General features: G+C 45.9%; 1 protein-coding gene across 2 annotated transcripts in view; it reads right to left on the reverse strand.

Moving 5' to 3' along the window:
* Positions 1-22,751, reverse strand: part of CNTN5 (contactin 5) — a 2,293,676-nt gene that overhangs the window by 1,557,737 nt on the left and 713,188 nt on the right. Inside the window, exon 1 of one of the 2 annotated variants that reach the window (XM_075337482.1) lies at positions 22,369-22,388. The exons of the other annotated variant lie outside the window; for it this stretch is intronic. The gene's annotated coding sequence lies outside the window, so the exon portion shown is untranslated. Of the gene's footprint in view, positions 1-22,368; positions 22,389-22,751 lie in introns of those variants that run through there. 2 annotated transcript variants of the gene reach the window in all.

Here is a 22,751-nt window from a genome sequence, read left to right on the forward strand (position 1 = left end):
TCCATCAGTTGATCACTTATCATCTTGCAAACTTTTTCCAAACATAAATTCACACAGATGGTCCCAACGGGGACTGCTGCAGCGGGCATCCGCTGCCCTACTCCGGACTTTCAGCTTCATCTGAGGGAGAGGGTGCAGGACTCACTCGGCTCTCCTGGCTGCCCCTCAGTTTGGCATCTAGGGCAAACCACCCCCTCTCTCCACAGTGCCGGGTATACTGTACTATGTCACCCGGCATCTGGTTACGGCCGGGGTGCTCCTCGGGCAGGTGGGCATTCACATCCCGCCGGGCTATAAACACTTCGGCCTCCAGGCCCGGTTCGTATATAAACCCATAGCCCCGGCGGACATCAAACCACCTCACCTGTCCTTCATACAGCGGTCCCCGGACACGGAATGTTGCTTGCCGGAGGTTCTCCTTTTCTCTAATGGCTCGGGCCACCAGCTCCGCCTTCTTCCTTTCTCTCTCTCCGATCTCCAGGCCCAGTGGTACCGGCTCCCTGTCCCAATACGGCGCTGCTGCGAGCTCCGGCGCACGGGTCGGGCCCCGCGGGACATTCTGGACGTTGCCCACTGTCAGGGATCTGGGCGACAAGTCCCGCGGTGTCTTGGCCTTGGGCGCCACCTTGCAGCGACAACCCGGCGCTACCTCAGCCGAGGTGTGGGGGATGGGCACAGGGGCTTTCCGCAGCTGGGCCTCCGGCTTGGAGCGGGTCATCGGCTCCGGCTCGGGGATTTTCTCTGGAGACGCCTCCGGTGCAGTTTTCGGAGCCTTCCAAGGCAGCACCTCCGGTCGACTACGGGCTCCGGCTGCAGGTCGGCCCGCCTGGGCGGGCATGCTGGGTAGTGCTACCGGTTGCGGTTGTAGCAGGCCTAGTGGCAGGGTCACGGCCTCCGAGACGGGTGGCGAGGGAGGCAGCGGGGGGAGAGGGCTTGGACCGGGTCCCACAGCCGCGATGACCAACCCTTCAAGGGCATCGGGGCGTGGGTCACTCACCCTCCCTTTCTCCGCTTCCTCCTCGCGTCTCCGCACGGTTGCTATAACGTCCGCCATGTCGGTCTCCCACTCCTCCATGAGGAGCTGCATCTTAACCTGCAGCCGTTGGTAGAGCTGCGCGGTCCGGATCTCCACCCACGCCGCGGTTCCAGGCGCGGGGGCTACGGTGTTGCGGGACGGCATCCACATGCTGCTGGCGGCTTTTCCCAGGAACAAGATGTGTGCAGAGTCCTGGCGTCCCTGCTTTTATAGCTGCTCTCACATGCAGCCAGCCGCCATCGCGTCCCCCTTAGCTTCTCTCCGGCCCCTCCTCTATCGGGGCGGGGTTTTGGCCTTCTCGCCTCTGCTACTCGAGAGGACGCTCGAGCAGGAACTTTTCGCGCCAAAGATGGCGACTTCTGAAATTTTTCAGCCGGATACCTCCGGCGGTCACAAGGCGCACCTCTACCCAACGGCAGAGCGGTAAGATCCTGTTCGTGACGCCAAGTTGTCGCGGGCGGAAGAGGAGGGTGTCAGCACTGCGCTCACCCCTCTGCTCGGGTCCGGCTGCTGCTGCTCAGTGGTGGCTCGAGCGGTGGGCCGGATCCCGGGGGTCTCGAGCGGCACTCCTCGCCCGTGAGTGAAAGGGGTTTTGGGTGTGGGGATTGGTTATTGTCCGTGACGCCACCCACGGTTGTGGTGATTTGTTGACACCACCGCTGCTCTGTATGGGGATCCCGGGAAGGATGGTATGGAGCAGCCAGTTGTTGTGTTGCCCCTCCGTGGGTAGGGGTTGGTGATCCCGGGGCTCAGTGATTAGGTGGGTGATGCAGGGCTTGGTGGGGTGCAGGGACGCGGGGGCAGCGCTGTGCCTTGCGGCACTGTGGTACTCACTCAGCCTGAGACGTTGACACAGTTTTCGGTAAAACACACGGCTGGAAAGACGGTTCCCACGGACGGCTGCACTTGCTTTCCCCAGTAGGTGACGGTGATGTCCCTTTTAATGCACCTAATGTTTCTGTGTTGGTAGCGATGGGTTCCCACCGGTAACCCGCTCCCCGGCTTGGATATGGGCCGGAGGAGCCCTACTTTGCCCGCAGGCGCTGGCCCTGAGAAACTGGTGCCCTGGCGGTGGCGGCGTCTCTCCTCAATGGTTGGACTGTTGCCTTCAATCGGGACTTGGTTGTTTGGAGACAGACGTCCCCTTCACTGATGGATTTGGCAAATTCATGGCGACTCCTAGCCTTGCCGGGGTCCGAGAGGCCCCTGCCCTGGTGCTGACTGTTCTTCGTATACTGCTCCAGACCGCCGGGCCACTACCCGTCCGCGATCCTTCCAGCAACCTCCGAGCAGTCACCCCTCCAGACAATCACCGCCGTCTGCTGACCTTGCTGACACTGTCCTGGCACACAGCCGGACCAACTTCAGGCTTTACTTCTGTCACTTTTCACTCTCTTTACACTTCACTGTTTACTCCTTCACTTAGCTCCTCACTCAAGCTCCCCCTGAGCTGACTCTAACACTCCACTCACTTCCTCCTCCAAACTCTAACTGCCTGGTTCCTCCCGCCTCCAGGGCTGTGTACTCCTCGGTGGGCAGAGCCAACCGCCTGGCTCACCCCCTGGTGTGAACATCAGCCCCTGGAGGAAGGCAACAAGGATTTTGGGTTAGCTTTGGTGTTCCTAACTGGGGTGTAGGGTGTGGTGGTGTGACGACCTGTGACCCTTGGCTTGCCCAGGGAGTCACAGCAATGTTTATTAACTGTATGTGTACATGTATAATGTGTTTTTATGTGTTTGTGTTTCTCTGCCATTGTTTTCAATGGGGTTCGTCGAACGTTCGCCAAACGGAGCCTCCGTTCCACAAACCGAGCTCGAACTCTAGGGGGTGGCTCATGTCTAGAGATGACCTGAGGGCAGAGAAGAGCACTGACGAGATGGCCTGAGGACAGAGAAGAGCACTAAAGAGATGGCCTGAGGACAGAGAAGAGCACTGAAGCGATGGCCTGAGGCCAGAAACAAGTGCTGAGAACATGACCTGGAGCAGATAGGAGCGCTGAGGAGACAGGCTGAGGACAGACTGGATCACTGAGCAGAAAGTTGGAGTACAAATAGGAGCACTGAGGATACAGGCGGAGTTTTTACTTAAAAGAACAAGTGTAACATATGATGAGAATCCTGATAGAAAGCTAACGGACCTCATTGTAGTCAGTGGGAAGAGTCTGGCTCTGTAGCTTAACATCTAATCCACCTCAGATGCTTTCCCTCCTCTGCTTCTATAATGGAACAGGACAATGGAATGGTAGAGCAGTAGTGTGAACACAGCCTCAATAGCCATTGCCCATCGCTTTTCTTGCAATTTCTTTATGTGGGCAGCGTAGAATGAGATGATAAATGCGTGTTGCTTAAGACTATGTTTAAGGTTTTGCAGCGGCTCATTGTGTACCACCCTCACGTCAGCAGCCGGGCTGCTCGGATCCGGATCTGTAGTATGGCTCGAGGGGTCTCCAGACCTGGGGGTCTCGCGGACACATCAAAATAAAAGGGGGGATGTTGGTATGTGGGGATATTGTATACAGTCCGTGACGCCACCCATGGTGTGTAGTAAAATGGGTTACCACCGCTGCTAGTGGGGAGCACCCGGGGCGTTCGGATGGCAGCCAGCTGTTGTTAACCCTCCGTGGGTAGGGAAGGATGCCCCATGGCCCAGTGTCTCTGTGCTGAGGATGATAATTGCAGTGGCCGGCGCGCCCGGACGGACCGGAGGATGTTGGTGCACTCCCTATTGAAGAAATCACACAAGTCCATGGTAAACCAAGGTGCCGGTGGCCGGAGCTCCGCGGCCGGGTGTATTCTGGTCCCTCACCCAGGGTGATGGTCTGTGTCACTTTCCTCTGCACTACTTTTGTTTTTTGTGGACTTCCCGGTATGGAACACGGGTGCCCGCTCCCATTACTTTGGTTGGGAGCCGTGCCCGCTGACTCTGGCCCTTAGGATCTACCGGGCCCTGGCGAATGCCCTATCCCACACGGTGGGCTGTGGTGGGTTGTCTGCTTTTTGGACTTTGGTTGGGACAGGACCTATAATCCTGTCCTCAATTGGTTAATTATCAAGGCTTTTGGTTCCGGTCCTGGCTTAAGGGTCCAAGTACCCACTCTGTGCACGGTTTCCGGGTCGGTTCTCCGGTGTCGGTACCGGCAGGCTCCTACCCTGTCCCGGTCCACCTCGGATCTCCGGCAGCCGTCTTCCCATCTCCTGTCACACACTGACCACCGTCTGCCACCTAGCCAGAACACCGGGCCTCCAACCCTGACGCCTTTGCTCTCTGACTTCCCTTGCACTTGACCTCCTCCTCTCAACTTCAACTACCAACTCCTTTCCACTCCAACTACAAACTGAACTCCACTCGACTCAACTTAACTCTTTACTCAACTCGACTGACTCCTTTTCCCGCCCCCCGGTTCTCTAGACCTCTAGGTGGGCGTTCTCCATCTGCCTGGTCCTGCCCACTGGTGTGCCTGTCCTTCCCTGGTGGAGTGACTAGGGTTTTGTTGGCTTGGTGTAACCCTGTGAGGGAAGGTGTTTTGCGGGGGCCTAGTCTATGTGTGACCACCTGGGGGAGCCAGGGCGTCACATTTGCATAATCTATCTCTATCATTTTGAAAATTGTGAGTTATGCATGTCTGTAGTGCTCACCTCCCCCTGGCCTGGCTCTAGTCTGTCTCACCGCTGAGCTTTTTGCACCTACAGTCACTCTTTTGTAGCGAGGACGATAACAGAGCGGACTGTTCCTCATGATGTTAGTATCATGACGTTGCGTGTGACCTCGTCAAATTTGGATTTGCAAGAATTGAAAATTTGATTTGTTAAAAGCCAGAAAAATAGCAGGTCACCAGGTTCCATCTTGCTACCCACCTATGCCACCCCAAAGATCCCTCTGACTCCAGATGTATAAGGTCTAGGCATTAGCATATAATCCAGTGTCAATACTCATATAGAGATGGATATCTGGACATGGTCAGAATATCGGTGCAATTATGGCTAGGGCTCGTTGTCATAATGTGTGTTGCCCCACGAGTGCTGTAACAATGGGAGGCCCCGAGTGGCTGGAGCTGTGTGGTATGACAGGGGAGGCCCGTGTGGAGGTTAATATTAAATATGGTGCATGTCTCTGTATATTTTTGTTTTCCACCCTTTTTCTACACTAATCAGATAGCAGAAAGGACGAAGAAATCATGAATACAAATGTAAACTAAAGCCTCAGTCGACCATATAATCATAAGCAATTTAGGCTTTCATATAGCCAACCACCTTGAGAAAGCCCTTCGAAGCTTGATTTCCCCGTCCCGATATACCGCCTCTTTCGCATATGAGCGTTTATGTAAGATATTGATTCTTTTTGCAATGTCTTGTAAACAAGTCATTTGATTTAATTAAAACCGTTTAATTAAAAACTAGGCAGTTATCATGTTAATTAAAATCTTAATTTGCCAAAAACAATGAGGTTGTGCTGGTGCGAGCTCCGCTAAGCAGAGGATCTCTTCCTTCTGTAGCCGTCTCACATCTGTACTAATGTAAAGGTTCTATCTGCTCAGTAATTACCTCTCAGATCCCACTGGGAAAGGAAATAGGACACCGGTCCGGGCTGTTTTCTTGATTAAGACAATGAAACATTCTCTGCTGTCAACATCTCTATTGTGTATTATTGACAGCACAGGCCTTTGCCTCTGCAATACGGCAGAAAAAAAAAACACGGGAAAAAAATAATCACACCAAAGTTTCTGTTTTCGATCATCGCAACACTTAGAACTTTTTTAATTAGTCTGTTGTTCATTTTTGTATTTCGAGGAGGATTAAACTCGAGTTGTGAGAAGTCTTGACACCACAATGCTATAGGCTATAGGACCATGAAATACTTCCTCATGCCTTTAATTTCCTACAAAATAACATAAGGGCATGCTGCTTTCATTCTCTTGGCATGATGCACAAAACTTGTACCGCACTGGCGCCTGTCATGCAATGTACAGCTCTTCATACACCTGCTGGCATGGTGGCGTCAGACTCTGTTCACACTATCCATGCAGATCGTCTTGTTAGGGCTTTTCATCGCAACCATCCTGACAGACCAAAGGCAGATTGTCCTGAGGTTGTGGGGGTTCCTCGTAGAGGGAGGGGTACTGTCATGTGATGTTCAGCTCTCCATACACCTGCTGGCACAGTGGCATCAGACTCTGTTCACACTACACAGTCTGACAAGCGACCTGAGGCTTTTGGATTGTTCAGCCAGAGCCGGGTGTCGGCTGGTTCAGGTTCCCTGGTCTTCTGCTCTGCAGGAGTTAAGTCCTGCAGACTGGTGAGCAGGACTTTAATGCTTAGGTTGCTGATTGCCTCGTGCAGCTGTCTCCTCCCTATCATAAGCATGGCTACATTCCTGTATGTGCCAATGATAGCTTCTGCAATCCCAGTCTTGATGTTTCTCCTGTTCATGGTGATTTGTGCTGCCCTTCTGAGTGGTGTGAGAATTTCCCTGTTGTGCGTTACTTCTTCCCATTTTTCGTTACTCCCCTGTACACATATTGTTTCTCCTGTGTTTGTTGAGTGCTGTGTGTATGAGTTTCCGTTCTTCCTTATCATTTTGTGGGGTTTCATATTTGTGTTTCCCGGCCAGCCCCGAGGGTGGGGGAGAGGGGGAGTAAGATCAGGGCCCAGACAGACGTTAGGGCCATACTGGGGGCTCGGACCTAGTTACCATCAAACCTACCTCCGAGATAAGGGACAGTGCAGGATCGCAAGTCTAAGGGCCAGTTTAGGGGCCCCTGTTCTATCTCCGTAAACCCTTGGCAGCACCATGAATTGTAGTCACAGCAGATTGTTGTACATTTATGGCGGGAGAATGTTTGGATATATATATCCTTAGTGAAAGTCAGCTGTGTAATAAGCTGAAACTTTACTGCTATGGCCAGGATTGGTCTTATCTCTGATCCCAGCTTTTTCACCCCTGCAGATGCTACTGTTAATTGTTACAACAGAATTTAAATGGTTATCTAAAGAAAAGCTGCTTCTGTCATCTTTAAGGTGAACTGCAATGTTATGCAATATATATAAGTTTAGATTGGGCAGAAGAGTAAAAATATAAAAAGACTATATAAATGCAGTATTACAGTAACCTTAAAAGAGGTTACAAATTTAAATGATCATGTCATTTAGTCTGCATGGTGAACTGCATAAAAATTGGTAGAATTGCTATTTTTTCATTTTTTTTTCATTCCTCTCAAGTTTTTTTTTTATCAATTTATACAGTATACCAGAAAACTGAGTACACCACTCACATTTTAAGTTTTAATATATATACAAGCTGACACGGCGTTGGAATATAAAGGATATATACAGTATATCACAAAAGTGAGTACACCCCTCATATTTTTGTAAATATTGAATTATATATTTTCATGCAACAACACTGAAGATCTGACCCTGTGATACAATGTACAGTGTCAGTGTGCAGCTTGTATAAGGTAAATTTGGTGTTAAATAACTTTTGGTTTAAATAACTCAACACACAACCATTAATGTCTAAACCACTGGCAACAAAAGTGTGTACACCCGTAAGTGAAAATGGCCAAATTGTGCCCGATTAGCCATTTCCAATCCTTGGTGTCATGTGACTAATTAGTGTTACAAGGACTCAGGTGTGAATGGGGATCAAGGGTGTTACATTTGGTGTTATCGCTCACACACTCTCATATCATATGACTCTCTGGTCACTGGAAATTCAACATGGCTCCTCATGGCAAATAATTCTCTGAGAATCTGAAAAAATAATTATTGCTCTAATTAAAGATGTCCGTTGCTATAAGAAGATTGCCAACACACTGAAACTGAGCTGCAGCACGGTGGCCAAGACCATACAGTGGTTTAACAAGACAGATTCCACTCAGAACAGGCCTCACCATGGTCAACCAAAAAGCTGAGTCACATCCAGAGGTTGTCTTTTCAAAATAGATCTATGAATGTTGCCAATGTTGTTGCAGAGGTTAAAGGTGTGAGAGGGTTCGCCTGTCAGTGCTCAGACCATATAGCGCACACTGCATCATATTGGTCTGCATGGCTGTCATCCCAGAAAGAATCTTCATCTCAAAATGATGTACAAGAAAGCCCACAAACAGTTTGCTGAAGATAAGTAGACAAGACATGCATTACAGAAAAGATGTCCAGTAGTCTGATGAGACCAAGATAAACCTATTTGGTTCACATGATGTCAAGAGTGTGTGCTGAGAACCAGGTGAGGAGTACAAAGACAAGTGTCTCCTGCCTACAGTCCAGCATGGTGGAGGGGAGTGTCATGATTTGGGGCTGCATGAGTGCTGCCGGCTGTTGTGAAGGATATAGTAAAGTAAACCCCAGCACTCAAATGAAGACAAAAAGGGGAAGTATTCGTAAGTGAATTTATTGACTGACACACTGCAAAGGGAACCCAACCAGAGCAACAGCACCAACGTTTTGGCATAGAGCCTTTCTCAAGGTTGTTGCATCACTGGTCAGAGTGCAGCCTGCAGCCACTCTCCCTGCCATTTCTGCCAGCTCCGGACCTCCACTGCAGGCGTCCATTCACCTCACATTGTGATCCTGTCACCCCTCCAACGAACACATTCTGCAAAACGTGTGGAAACTTACCTCTGTTTGCAAAACCTCCGGTTGTCCTTCGAGACCCGTGTTTCCTTACTCTGACCAGTGATGCAACAACCTTGAGAAAGGCTCTATGCCGAAACGTTGGTGCTGTTGCTCTGGTTGGGTTCCCTTTGCAGTGTGTCAGTCAATAAATTCACTTACGCATACTTCCCCTTTTTGTCTTCATTTGAGTGCTGGGGTTTGCTTTACTATATGATTCTTTATCCCCTAAGCACCTATAGTGTGTGTGGTAGAGCCTGTAATCTCTAAATACTGGCTGTTGTGAAGGAGGCACAGTTCGTTGAGGGAACCATGAATGCCAAAATGTACTGTGACATACTGAAGCAGAACATGGTTCCTGCCTTCATAAACTGGGTTGCAGCGCTGAATTCCAACAAGATAACGACCCCAAACACATCTCCAAAATGACCACTGCCTTGCTAAAGAAACAGAAGGTAAGGGTGCTGGACTTGACTAAGATCTTCAGACCTAAACAGTGTTGAACACCTTTGGGGCCTCCTCAACTGTTAGGCAGAGGAGCACAAGGTCTCTAACATCCACCAGCTCTGCGACGTCATCATGGAGGATGGAAGAGGATCCAGTGGCTCCTGTGAAGCTCTGGTGACCTCCATGCCCATGAGAGTTAAGGCAGAACTGAAAAATAATGGTGACAACACAAAATATTCATACTTTGGGCACAATTTGGCCATTTTCACTTTGGCTGTGTGTAGAGTTCTTTAGAGGACACCAAATATACCCCTATACAAGCTGCACACTGACACTGTACATTGTATCACAAGGTCAGATATTCAGTGTTGTCTCATGAAAGGGTATAATAAAATATTTACAAAAATGTGACAGATGTTCTCACTTTTGTGTTAAATTGTAGATATCCTTTATTCTCCAATACAGTGTCAGCTTGTAAAAAAAACAAAGAAAACAACAATAACAAACATTTATTCTTACAATTCCATGCAAAAATTAATGGCACGATGAGTAAATACCAAAAATTCATCTTGCCCTCAAGAATAAAGGTTAAGTTTAGATGTTAAATCCAGAATTATAACATTATTCACCTCAAATAGTATTACTTCTAGGGATGAACATCAGCATAAAACATCACCATATGGAGGTAACACAAGGTGCCCAAGGAATGCCTATGGCTCCATGTAAAAGAACTAGAGATTCCGTAGCACTACACAAGTTCTGTGGTCATGGATCACCCTGTGCCTGAGGCTAAACCATCAGCTTTAATTCCCTTTAAAGTTAATTGTTTCTTTTTCATGTTCATTTTCCTAGTAAAATATTGAAACATTACTTAGATTTCTCACTTAAAAAATGTAAAGTGCTTTTAGGAAATTTACCCACGTCCCCATGTGATTGACAAGAAACATCTAATGGTGCCCCATCAGTAAGAGATACACCATAGAGTTTTATGTTTTCAATGAAAGGATCTTGAGATCAAGAAACTAGGATTTAGGATACAAGATTAGATCTATTAACCATTAATGTAAAATAAGTCACTCTTAAAAGAAATGTTACATCACCAAATGGTGAATTCGTTTAAAGAGTATATTCAGATTTGGCCCAAAAAGTGACTGCAGACTGTGAGTCCTCACAAGCACGCACAATGCAAACTGTCAGGATATCAAGACCGATATGGATACTTTTGACCACATTCTGGCTACATATGTGTGGCCTTACTTAATTTACTTGCATTGAGCCGAGACATGCACATCTTGTCAGATTATAGTCAGAAATAACCATATCATATATTTGTGAACACATGCTGCCCACTTCGGAGAATCCTGACACTGTGCACAGTCCGCTCTGTAAGTATTCACAATACTTAGGAAAAACTTTCTGACAGTGATGGCAGTCAAGGAGTGGAACAGGCTACCACGGGAGGTAGTGAGCTCTTCATCAATGGAAATCTTCAAGCGGGAACTGGATAATTATATAGCTGGGAGGATTTAGGAAAACCTGCACTCGCAGGGGGTTGGGCCCAATGGCCCTTCAGGTCCTTCCAACTCTACCATTCTATGATTCCAGTTTTTTTAACTATATTTTTTCAAAATTGTTTTTTTTTTCTATACCACTATCTACATTGTAGAAAAAGAAGACTGCACTCACAATAGCCGCTAAGCCAAATATTGGATCTCTACTTTCTGTTCTTCACATGGACATTAGACTGTCTCAGACCCTATTTGTTTAGGTGTATTAGCTGAGCATGCTCTGATCTGAAAAAAGGTCATTGTTAAAAAAGAGAAAAAGAGGAACTGTCCCCCAATCTAGTCAACATGGATTAATTTACATAGGAATAAATTGTTGGTATATATGATGGACAGTAGGTCCTCAAAAACAATTTTAAAGAAGACCCATCACCCCTATAGACAAATCTGTTATAGAAATATTTATATTTCCTATGAAAAAATAGAAATTTATAAATGCATTAAAAACTTTTTACCATTTCCCTTGTCAAAGGGATATTTCCCGCTCTGATTGTACACTGTCAGAGCGATTAGGAACACCCCCCCCAAGTGGTAACACCCAGTTGTCATTTTTTTGTATTATACTAACAGAAGGGAGGACAAAGGATCTGTTTGCCTGGCCTTCTTCCTCCTGTCACCATCATAGACATTAATTCTGGCACAAACACACAAACAGGGGCAAAAATAGATAGCAAAACCCAACCCATATATTCCCTTCCTGTTGCACCTGTCAATCAAATAGCAGTGCATTGCTGGAACGTTACTTGTACATACAGTACAGACCAAAAGATTGGACACACCTTCTCATTCAGAGTTTTCTTTATTTTCAGGACTCTGAAAATTGTAGATTCACATTGAAGGCATCAAAACTATGAATTAAAACATGTGGAATGAAATACTTAAAAAAGTGTGAAACAACTGAAAATATGTCTTATATTCTAGGTTCTTCAAAGTAGCCACCTTTTGGTTTGATTACTGCTTTGCACACTCTTGGCATTCTCTTGATGAGCTTCAAGAGGTAGTCACCGGAAATGGTCTTCCAACAGTCTTGAAGGAGTTCCCAGAGATGCTTAGCACTTGTTGGCCCTTTTGCCTTCACTCTGCAGTCCAGCTCACCCCAAACCCTCTCGATTGGGTTCAGGTCTGGTGACTGTGGAGGCCAGGTCATCTGGCTTAGCACCCCATCACTCTCCTTTTTAGTCAAATAGCCCTTACACAGCCTGGAGGTGTGTTTGGGGTCATTGTCCTGTTGAAAAATAAATGATGGTCCAACTAAACTCAAACCGGATGGAATAGCACACCTCTGCAAGATGCTGTGGTAGCCATGCTGGTTAAGTATGCCTTCAATTTTGAATAAATCCCCAACAGTGTCACCAGCAAAGCACCCCCACACCATCACACCTCCTCCTCCATGCTTCACGGTGGGAACCAGCCATGTAGAGTCCATCCGTTCACCTTTTCTACAAAGACACGGTGGTTGGATCCAAAGATCTCAAATTTGAACACATCAGACAAAGCACAGATTTCCACTGGTCTAATGTCCATTCCTTGTGTTTTTTAGCCCAAACAAGTCTCTTCTGCTTGTTGCCTGTCCTTAGCAGTGGTTTTCTAGCAGCTATCTTACCATGAAGGCCTGCTGCACAAAGTCTCCTCTTAATAGTTGTTCTAGAGATGAGAAGGTGTGTCCAAACGTTTGGTCTGTACTATATGTCTGAAATAAGACCTCCAATATCAGAACAAAAGCTATGCTTACATTCAGCATCATAGCACTGGCTTTACTTTATATATGAAAATCCTGCTGGTTGGTTCCCTTTAAACATAGGATTTAAAACATCATTCATTTGACTGATTAAGTTTATATAAAAAATACAAAATAGGAACAAAATTTTCAAAACATCTGGATGTATTCGGCATTTGAGTATGAGCACTACTTGCAGAAATCCATGCACTTACTCTATTAGCTGCTATCAATAAGGTTATTAATAGTTTTCTTAAAAATGTTCTGTCTCAGTGAATGCACTCAAGCAAATCATCAAGATCCACTGCTGGCAGCTCCCTTTGTAATTGCTGACCAATGTCATCCTAAATGTGCTTGATGGGAGACAAGTCTGGAGACGCTGCAGCCATTGTAGCACGTTTATGCCAAGCAAGCTGCGCACAGTAGTAAAAGCAACATGCGGCGCGGTGTTGTCATGTTGAAATACAGCTCCAATTCATGGTGCTGATACCCGATACTAAATAAATTGAAATGTTCTGAAAATTCTGTTTCCATTTTTTCATAATTTGTCGATAATTAACATTTCTATGCATTCTGAGATTTTTGGAATTGCAGTAATTTTCCTTCCTGGTGTTAAAATTTAATTTTTGAGGAATGGATTTGGTAGTTTTTGGATATTTGAATGTTTTCGGACGTTGTCATGAAGTGTGTCGCCCCACTATGTCATCATGATGTCACTTGAGGCCTAAATAGCCCTGGAAGAGTGAACTTGGTAAAGAAGATGGGAGCTGGAGAAAGGTAGTCAGTGAGGACAGAACGACGCAAAGCTGCGGAGCTAAGACAAGTGTAGGGGCCGCTTTACACGTTGCGACATCGCTAGCATTTGCTAGCGATGTCAAGCGCGATAGTACCCACCCCCGTCGCTCGTACGACATTTGGTGATCGCTGCTGTAGCGAACATTATCGCTACGGAAGCATCACACGCACATACCTGTTCAGCGACGTCGCTGTGACCGTCGAACAATCCCTGCCTCAAGGGGGAGGTGCGTTTGGCGTCACCGCGACGTCACCGCGACGTCACTAAGCAGCCGGCCTATAGAAGTGGAGGGGTGTAGATGAGCGGGACGTAACATCCCACCCACCTCCTTCCTCATTGCCGGTGGACGCAGGTAAGGTCAGGTTCCTCGTTCCTGCGGTGTCACACATAGCGATGTGTGCTGCCGCAGGAACCACGAACAACATCGTACCTGCAGCTGCAACGATAATTGGGAATGGACCCCCATGTCACCGAATAGCGATTTGAACATTTTTGCAACGATTCAAAATTGCTTATAGGTGTCACACGCAACGACATCGCTAATGCGGCCGGATGTGCGTCACAAATTCCGTGACCCCAACGACATCGTTTTAGCGATGTTGTAACGTGTAAAGCGGTCCTAAGGGTCAAATGAGTACAATGGTTTTTTTTCTATATTCTTTAACCCCTTAATGTGTGAAAATACCTCAGAGCAGAATAAATATATTTTACCTGTAAAAATATTAATTTACTGGATATCCTATGTGAAATGAATTTGAGCAAATCTAAGAAATAAGAATTTTCGTCAGATTCGCTTATTTGTCCGATATTCTTTATACCAGTATGTGACTAAAAATATGCCACTGAGAGTAAGGGGTACTTTGCACGCTGCGACATCGCAGGCCGATGCTGCGATGCCGAGCGCGATAGTCCCCGCCCCCGTCGCAGCAGCGATATCCTTGTGATAGCTGCCGTAGCGAACATTATCGCTACGGCAGCTTCACATGGACTCACCTGTCCTGCGACCGTCGCTCTGGCCGGCGACCCGCCTCCTTGTTAAGGGGGCGGGTCGTGCGGCGTCATAGCGACGTCACACGCCAGGCGGCCAATCGGAGCGGAGGGGCGGAGATGAGTGGGATGTAAACATCCCGCCCATCTCCTTCCTTCCGCATATCCTACGGAAGCCGCAGTGATGCCGGTAGGAGATGTTCCTCGCTCCTGCGGCTTCACACACACGATGTGTGCTGCCGCAGGAACGAGGAACAACATCGGACCGTCGCGTCAGCATAATCATGGATTACGCCGACGCTGCACCGATGATACGATTACGACGGTTTTGCGCTCGTTAATCGTATCATCGAGCCTTTACACACTACGATGTCGCATGCGATGCCGGAAGTGCGTCATTTTCAATTTGACCCCACCGACATCGCACCTGCGATGTCGTAGTGTGCAAAGCCCGCCTAACAATTCTGGCACATCTTATCGTACAACAAAATTGTGACCTAATTTGTAAGCACTTTTACAATATGTCTAGAAAGGCGCCATTATGTTTTTATGGCACAAATTATTTATAAATGTCTTGACAATGATTTCCGCTGGAATTTGGAGGAAACAGTAATAGTAAATCTGCTTCATTGTATCAGTAGAATTTTTACCTTTCACATGTATACTATATTTTTTTCTAAAAAATTTTCCAATAGGTTTGAACAAAATTATTTGTCCCATATAGCCACATTGGTACTTACCTGCACGTAACCTTCGATCCACACAAGATCTCCTTCTCTACTCCCCTCGCATCTCCTCTTCCCACCATCGCATCCAATATTTCTCTTGTGCCTCCACCATACTCTGGAACGCTCTACCCCAGAATATCAGATTCTCACCTAGCTTGAAAAGATTCAAAAGGAATCTGAAGACCCACCTCTTCGACAAGCCTACAACCTGCTGTAACCCTCAGACCACTGTACCACCGCACAACCATCTCTACCCTCACCTACTGTATCCTCACCCATCCCTTGTAGACTGTGAGCTGTCGCGGGCAGGGACCTCTATCCTCCTGCACCAGTCTGTGCCTTATTTTGTTCATGATTATTGTACTTGTCCATACTATGTGTACCCCTTTTCACATGTAAAGCGCCATGGAATAAATGGCGCTATAATAATAACAATATCAGTAATGTGGCCACATCGGTGGTTCATGGCCGCTGGACCATAGTGTTGAAAACCTCCTGTGATCTATGACATTCCCAGCACCTCTTCTGATTGGTATACCCAGTGCGACATCATTACATTGTGGCATACAGCTTACATGATATTGTGGCGGCCTACTAATAAGAAGAGGATTCGGGATGTCACAGCTACTACCGACATGGTTGGTGATTCAGTTGTTTTTTGCTCAACTCTTTTCTCTATTAATTTTAAAAATAATATGAAATCCAGCACAATATTTTCTATAGAAAATTCTAAAACATAAGGCCCCCGTACAAATTAGACTAATGTTGACCAAACCCATCCATATTGACGGGTTCGGCAGACAGTCTAATAAGTATGGGGGTGACCAATTGTTGGGCAAGATATTGGGTGTTCATGTCCAAATTCGGACTGCCGAGTGCCAATCTCATTGTTCTTCAGGAGATAAGATGCCCACCAACATAGCAGTCTGTGGCTTTCTAGTATAAAACATAGGAGTGACTGGCTGTGTATGGAGAAGATGGCTGGGAAGATTGTAAAGGGTGCTTTACACGAGACGATCTATCGTGCGATAGATCGTCGGGGTCACGGTTTTTGTGACGCACATCCGGCATCTTTTGCGATGTCGGGCTGTGTGACACCTCCGAGCGACGCAGTATCGTTCATAAATCGTGAGTCGTGTACTCGTCGCTCAGTTTCATAATCTCGTTTAATTAAAATGGCGCTGGTTGCTCATCGTTCCCGGGGTAGCACACGCTGCTCACACCCACAGCCCAGTCCCTCAGGAAGACTGGGTCCAACTTTTGTGATGTCGGGTCAACTGGAAGTTGACGTGACATCACCAGATCTCAGAGGTCACGGAGCCCGGGGGCACGTGATGGGGATAAGCAGACGGCAATAGTTCCGATCAGTGGCAGAATTGACTAAACAAGGTATTTGAAAAAAGCCTTCTTTATGAGGTTTACATCGATGTGTAGCCACTATGCTGAATAGTGGACCACCCCTTTAATCTTATTATATATAGGCCCAGAGTGGGGAATTAAAAAAATAAAAATGTATTCACCTCCCAAGCCCCAGGAAGGACCATAGCACATGATGAAGTATTATATATGGTGGCATGACAGGGGGAAACTGTTGACAATTGGTCGATGAGGTGGTGTGAACGATGGGTGTTGAAAGTGGTATGTAATGAAATGTGACAGAGGAGTCGATCTTCTCTTACTTTCTGCCCAGGGGATGTTCTACTGCCTCCCCTCAATTTGTTGCATATCTTCAGGGTTATAGGGTTGGGCAGCATGATGGCTCAGTGGTCAGCACTCCAGTCTTGCAGCGCTGGAGTGCTGGTTTCAAATCCCACCAAGGACAACATCTGCAATTAGTTAGTATGTTCTCCCTATGTTTCTGTGAGTTTCCTCTGGGTTCTCTGATTTTCTCCAACACTTCAAAGACTGATAGAGAATTTAGATTGTGAGCCCCAATGAAGACAGTGATGTTGTCTCTAAAGTGCTATGGAATATGATGGCGCTAAATAAGCAATGCAATGCTTAGGGTTCACTATGTCACAGTTGGTTGCATATGGGCCCAGTAAGGACACATGCACTGTCTCCCCATTGACCAGGCCTGGTGGTGGACTGAAAATGAAGTATGGCTACATATGATTGTCCTTGTAATTTTAATATGGTTATATTAATAAACTAGTGGCCACTCCCATTTGACTCAAAAATTGGTGTGTATGTCCTTTCTTCCAATGGAAGCTTAAGTAGTGAACTAACAGCTAACCTTGGGGGAAATATGGTTGTTGGTAACTGCCGACCATCACTGCACAAGATTTTGTTTACCCCATTGGTTTCATTAAACAATATCTTTATCCATTGTAAGTAATGTCTTTTGACAGCTGCAGCCAATCAGCCTTTACTGATTGGCTGCAGCCTTCAATTTCCATTCCAAGAGGAAATCCTAGGCCGGACAAAATGTGAGGGCTACAGCACATAGGGGGACAAAATAGCCTGTACGGAGGAGCCACAACCGTCCGGAAGGTGAGTCTACGGCTTATACCCAATAAGTTTTAAAGTATGGAAGAAACCTTTTAAGCAAAACTAGAATTTGTTTTTAGAATAAAAACTCAATAGTAAGAATGATTAATAATAATTAGCGATACTAATGACTAGTTTAAAGCTTTTTAAACATTTGACTGTGGAATGAAGCCGGCATTTGACTGCCTTTGATACGGATAGAACTGGTCTATGGAATAATTTAGTTCATGCTCCAAAAAGTCAATTGCGGTATTGATTTCAGGGAACACTTTGACCTCTTTTGTTGGACGATTCAATGTACATTTCTTAAGTACTCTAAAATGATTCTACATCAAACAGTCTGGAAGGTGAAAGGAGCCGTCTCCACGTTCGTTCCGTCTCAAAGCCTTTCCCGTTGCTCTCCTTCTCCCTCACGTTAAACAATGTAGCTTTCATTACCGCTAACCAGAACTAGGGCAGTCATTAGGATGAAAACTCTCATTTAAATCCAAACAATGAAGCTAATTATTTGCTTTTTAAAATTCATGTCAAATTAAACAAGCCTCTTTTTTTGCAGCAATTGCTTTTCTGCAATTAGGTCCAAGATTGGACAATGCCGTCCGTTCCCCCGAGCGCTCACGGAGCTTTTACCTGACACCGTTCTTGTTTTAAAATTCTAAACGCACAATTGTATTAGTTGAGTCCTAATTACCCTTTATTAGTTTTTAAAAGGCAATTTTAGACCTGAGGGGGTTGGCATTAACCATGCATAGACATCCTAAAGTTAATTGGCGCTTTAATTTATGCCAGCCTAAAATGCATTCTGGAAAAAAGTTCTGAAGCTGAGGGATAGCGTAGACTTTCATCACAGTTGACAATATTCAGGAACTTGTACTTTGGGAAATGAGATATAGAGACATTCTTCATTTACAACAGGACAACGGGGAGCAGTAATGAGTTCTTATAAGAAAGGAACACAATGGCATCGCAATACTAAGGAATGTATCAATCTACACAACACGGTTGCCTGGCAAGCTTATCGAGTTCGCCATTAGAATAGTTCTTAGGACAACTAATGCTTTATTTACAAAGTGAATGCTAGTTTCACTAGTTAGTTTCTAATTTTCTAGAACAGCAAACCTACAAGAAGAAAAAGACGAAAATAAACAAACAGCTCTCTCCCCCCTCTCCAAGCAGGAAATTTCAGCACCTACTGAAAGATTAAAGGGGTGGTTCACCCCTTTTCATTACTAGCCACATTAATTTTATGTTGAGAAACAAAGTTGCTCTCAAATACCTTGTGTTGCAAATAGTCCCTGTGAGTGGCGCTATTGCCATTCGCTCACCCCCTTTGCGTGACCTCAGGGCTCCATGACCTCTGATGTCCGGTGATGTCACGTCAACTGAGATAGACAGTCTTCCTGAGTGAATGGGCTGTGGGCGGCATTTAACTGCTCATCACAGCCCAGCGTCACAGTGTAGCATCTCCCTGCTCCCTCCTCCTTCACTACGGAGCGTGCAAGTAGGAGCGATGCTGGGCTGTGACGCGCGGTGAAACCACGCCCACAGCCCAGTGACTCACGGAGACTGGAGCCGGCTGCGGTGATGTCAGGTCAACAGGAAGTTGATCTGACAACACCGGACATCAGAGGTAATGGAGCTTGAGGTGTCATGTGATCGGGATGAGCGGACCTCAATAGCACCACTCACAGGCACTATTGGCAACACAAGGTATTTGAGAGAAACATTGTTTTTCAACATATCGATGTGGCTAGTAATAAAACGGGGTGAACCACCTCTTTTACCACCTGAAAAATTTATAAGATATTCCCTAAAATATAATTTATCCCTGGATTAAAGGAGTTGTACCAAGTTTAAAAGTTATTCCCTTTGCATAGGATAAGAGAAGTCTTTCTGATTGCTAGGGGTCCGATCACTGGGACCCCCAGCATTGCAAGAACTGGAAGTTTCAGATGTTGTGTGATTAGGTTGGTGGTCAATCATGCAAACTGCCACTCCTTTCATTCTTAGGAATGCCAAACAGTCAAGCATGGAGCAGAGCTATCTCCGACAGTCCCATAGAGAAAGAATGGAGGCATGCATAACTGACCACAGCTTCGTTCACACTGGTCTCTTTCAGAACCCCAGTTCTTGGAATCGATGATGGCCCCAATGGTGAAACAGGAGATAGCGACACCTTTATAATGATCTTATGAATGAGGCTCTAGTACCCTAGAATGGGGCTTTATTGCCACATATTGAATGTTGCACATGCTTGGCCTCCACAACATTTCTGGTCTATGGGACTCCAACCAGAGTGCTGGATTATTTTTTTTTTCCTCCAAAGCCATTCCGTGTAAGCTCTGGATATACAGAACCAACAGAAAGCAAGTAAAAACACATTTTACCATGTGTGTTGTGGTTTACTCTTGGTCCAAGGGCATCTATATCATAACACAAACACAGCCTTAGCAATGTAAAAATGACCTCAACATATAAGGCTATGGGTAAATGGATGGTAACCGTTTTCACAGCTGTCTTGTCTGTACTGTTTTTCAGTATTTTAAAGGTTTTTCTTCCTATCTCATTTAAAAAGCTGTGACATCAAACCCTCTCACTATTCACAATCACCTTCAAATGGCTGCTGCATTCCCTGCCTTTACTTTTATTCTGGCTATGATATCCCCCATGATTGAGTGTGCTACAGTACTTGATATGATAGCTGCAAGGTTTTATGGGGAAACTCGTACTGCTTCACCTGAGGTCATTTGAGCGTATGTTGGTGTCACGAGTGTGTCATTTCTGCATGTTACCTCTGGGGGATATGGGATTAGGAGGTCTCGATGCTTAATTGATTGCAGCAGGTCCTCTGTGCAGTCTACAGAGTATTGGAGTGGATTTACTTTCATTTAATGCTGAAGGGGTTAAGGACCTTCAGATTGCTCTAATCCTTAATCATAGCTGCATCATGTTATCATCACTCCCTTCTGTTATAGTAACCCACTCCTGGTCTCACTCCATGCCAGTGATAAACTTTAATGTGGGAGAGGAGAAAAGGTTTTAATGTTGCGCTGCTGCTGAATGAGAATACTGTTGATTATTATTAAAACGTCTTTTATTTCATAGGTCTATGCATTTCGGGGATCCAGTCCACTTCTTCAGGACAAGAAAGAAAGGTATATTGTTGATTTTTTCCTTCTTGTCATGAAGAAGTTGACTGGATCCCCGAAATGCATAGACCTATGGAATAAAAGACGTTTTAATAATCAACAGTATTCTCATTCGGCAGCATCATGATATTAACACCGTTTCTCCCCTCCTGCACTGAAGTTTAACTCACATAGGGCTGTGGCAGCCCCCATTACCTTAATCCTTCATAGGGGTTGTGACTATCCCTACCCTAATAGGTGAGTGTAATATCATGCACACTGCACTGTAATACTTGATAAGACCCTATTTGTGCCATTTTGTCCTCAGCTTTATCCATGCCAGTGATAGATATTCTATACTGACCACTTTGAAGGAGCCTGTCTCTGGAGAAGCTGAAGTGTTTGTTTCAGTTGCAGCTGAGAAGTTTTCTGCTGAAGAAACTCAGCAGTGTTATTTGTTGTGTCTTTACCCATCTGTTTGTCTTATCTTCCTCATGTTGTTTTATTGCAGTAGCAAAACTACTGGCTTATACACTAGTCAGGGTGAGGGCCTTTGCATGTGAAACACATGAGGGGAAGGACCAGTTTGGGGACATTAAGGAGTGCAGGGATCAGATTCAGTTGAGTGTTGGGAGGTGACCCCAAATCCCTTTTCCTATTGCAAGGGCCTTCCATTCCATCTTCCCTGTTTTTCCCCTTTGTGTTACACCACTCATCGGGTGTCATCTCGCATCCAGCGTGACAGCTGACTGATATGACCCGCCGACGGGGTCTGGGAATTACCTGTCACTGAGCCGTGGTTCTTCTCCTTGGTAGCCCCGGTGGCCTTGCCCATGGTTTCAATAAAGCTGGAGATGGGGACGAAGGGGGTAGCTGTTTGTGACACCACCTGTGGTGTGCAGCTATAATGGAGGGTCTCTCTCTTTTGGGGCAGATAGTAACGCAGCTCAGGTGTTGCAGTTTTCCACAGGTAGAGCTAGGCCCCAAGAAGGATGATAGGCATCGTGGGGGCGTGAGGTTGAGAGCGCCGGCAGTAATGGGACGAGACAGAGGGTGCAGTTCAAGTTCTTTACTCACTGGAAGCACACCGCCATTGGAGTGCCGGGCTGCGCTGTGATGGACTTCAACCAATCCCGGATAGTTCGAAGGTCGAGGCTGGTGTTACTTCTGTGCATCTCCTTTTTACGGTTTCACCTCGGGTGAGGTGCAGTACCCTGTGGAGCCTGAAGCAGCAGGGGGCGCCACATATGCAATCTTCTGTTTGGTGTAAAGTGGAGAAGGGAATTTTTTGGTGTTGAAAAATGTGCAAATTTGTTGGGTCCAGTCATTTTCCGAAAATCAATGCAAATTTTATTTGATTCGCTCATCTAAAAATTCTCATACCTTTGCGAGGTATATAATGAGCATTGCATATGCCGAAATTTGCTTTTATTCTGGAACCTTCCCTATAGAGAATATCTATTGCCCCCTTATAGAACTCCATGTGCAATAGAAACTGGGATGCATCTAAATGAGTCTCTGCTGAGTTTTCTCTAAGTTCTGCAACAATAACACATTGATATCTACACAGCGCCGCGACGGTATCAATGCCAAGATGACATCATGAATTGTACAGAAAATCTCTCTCGTCTTAAAGTCAGCTTTCAGGATTCGGGAGTTCTCGGTCTAACGCACCTGTGTACTCCTGAGTATTTCACACCTGCAGAAGCTGCGCTCAACATAAAACGATAACCCAAAGAAGTAAAGCAAAAGCAAAGTCCGCGACCACTAAGACATAAAACCAGTGGAGTCTAAACCTCTAGTGACAAATATACAGTAGGATAAAATACAATAAAAAACTAAAACATTGCAGAAACTTGTTACTTACAGTGACTGCTAAGCATCCCAGACAGACAGAATACATTACAGCGGCTGAGAAGCTCGCCTGGAATCCCAAGTGCAAAACGGCAACGAGATCTAAAATATGAGTCAGCACAAAGGAAAATCCATAATACCGCACACATCTATAGTATTAATGATTTTTCAGGAAGTATTAAAGGCATTGGCTGAAGAGACTCCGCAACTGATCTTGTCCTCTAGATGCCATATACGCTATATACACTTGGCTCCGTTAACCCCTTAAGGACGCAGCTAATTTATATTTTTTGAGCATTCGTTTTTCCTTTTTTCCCTCTACTTCTTCAAAGAGGCATAACTTATTTTCCAGGATCATTTGTAGTTTTCAACCATTTACCTCACCATACAATGTAA

The sequence above is a fragment of the Anomaloglossus baeobatrachus genome, chromosome 2 (genome assembly GCF_048569485.1).
Source record: "Anomaloglossus baeobatrachus isolate aAnoBae1 chromosome 2, aAnoBae1.hap1, whole genome shotgun sequence".
Taxonomy (NCBI): Eukaryota; Metazoa; Chordata; class Amphibia; order Anura; family Aromobatidae; genus Anomaloglossus; species Anomaloglossus baeobatrachus.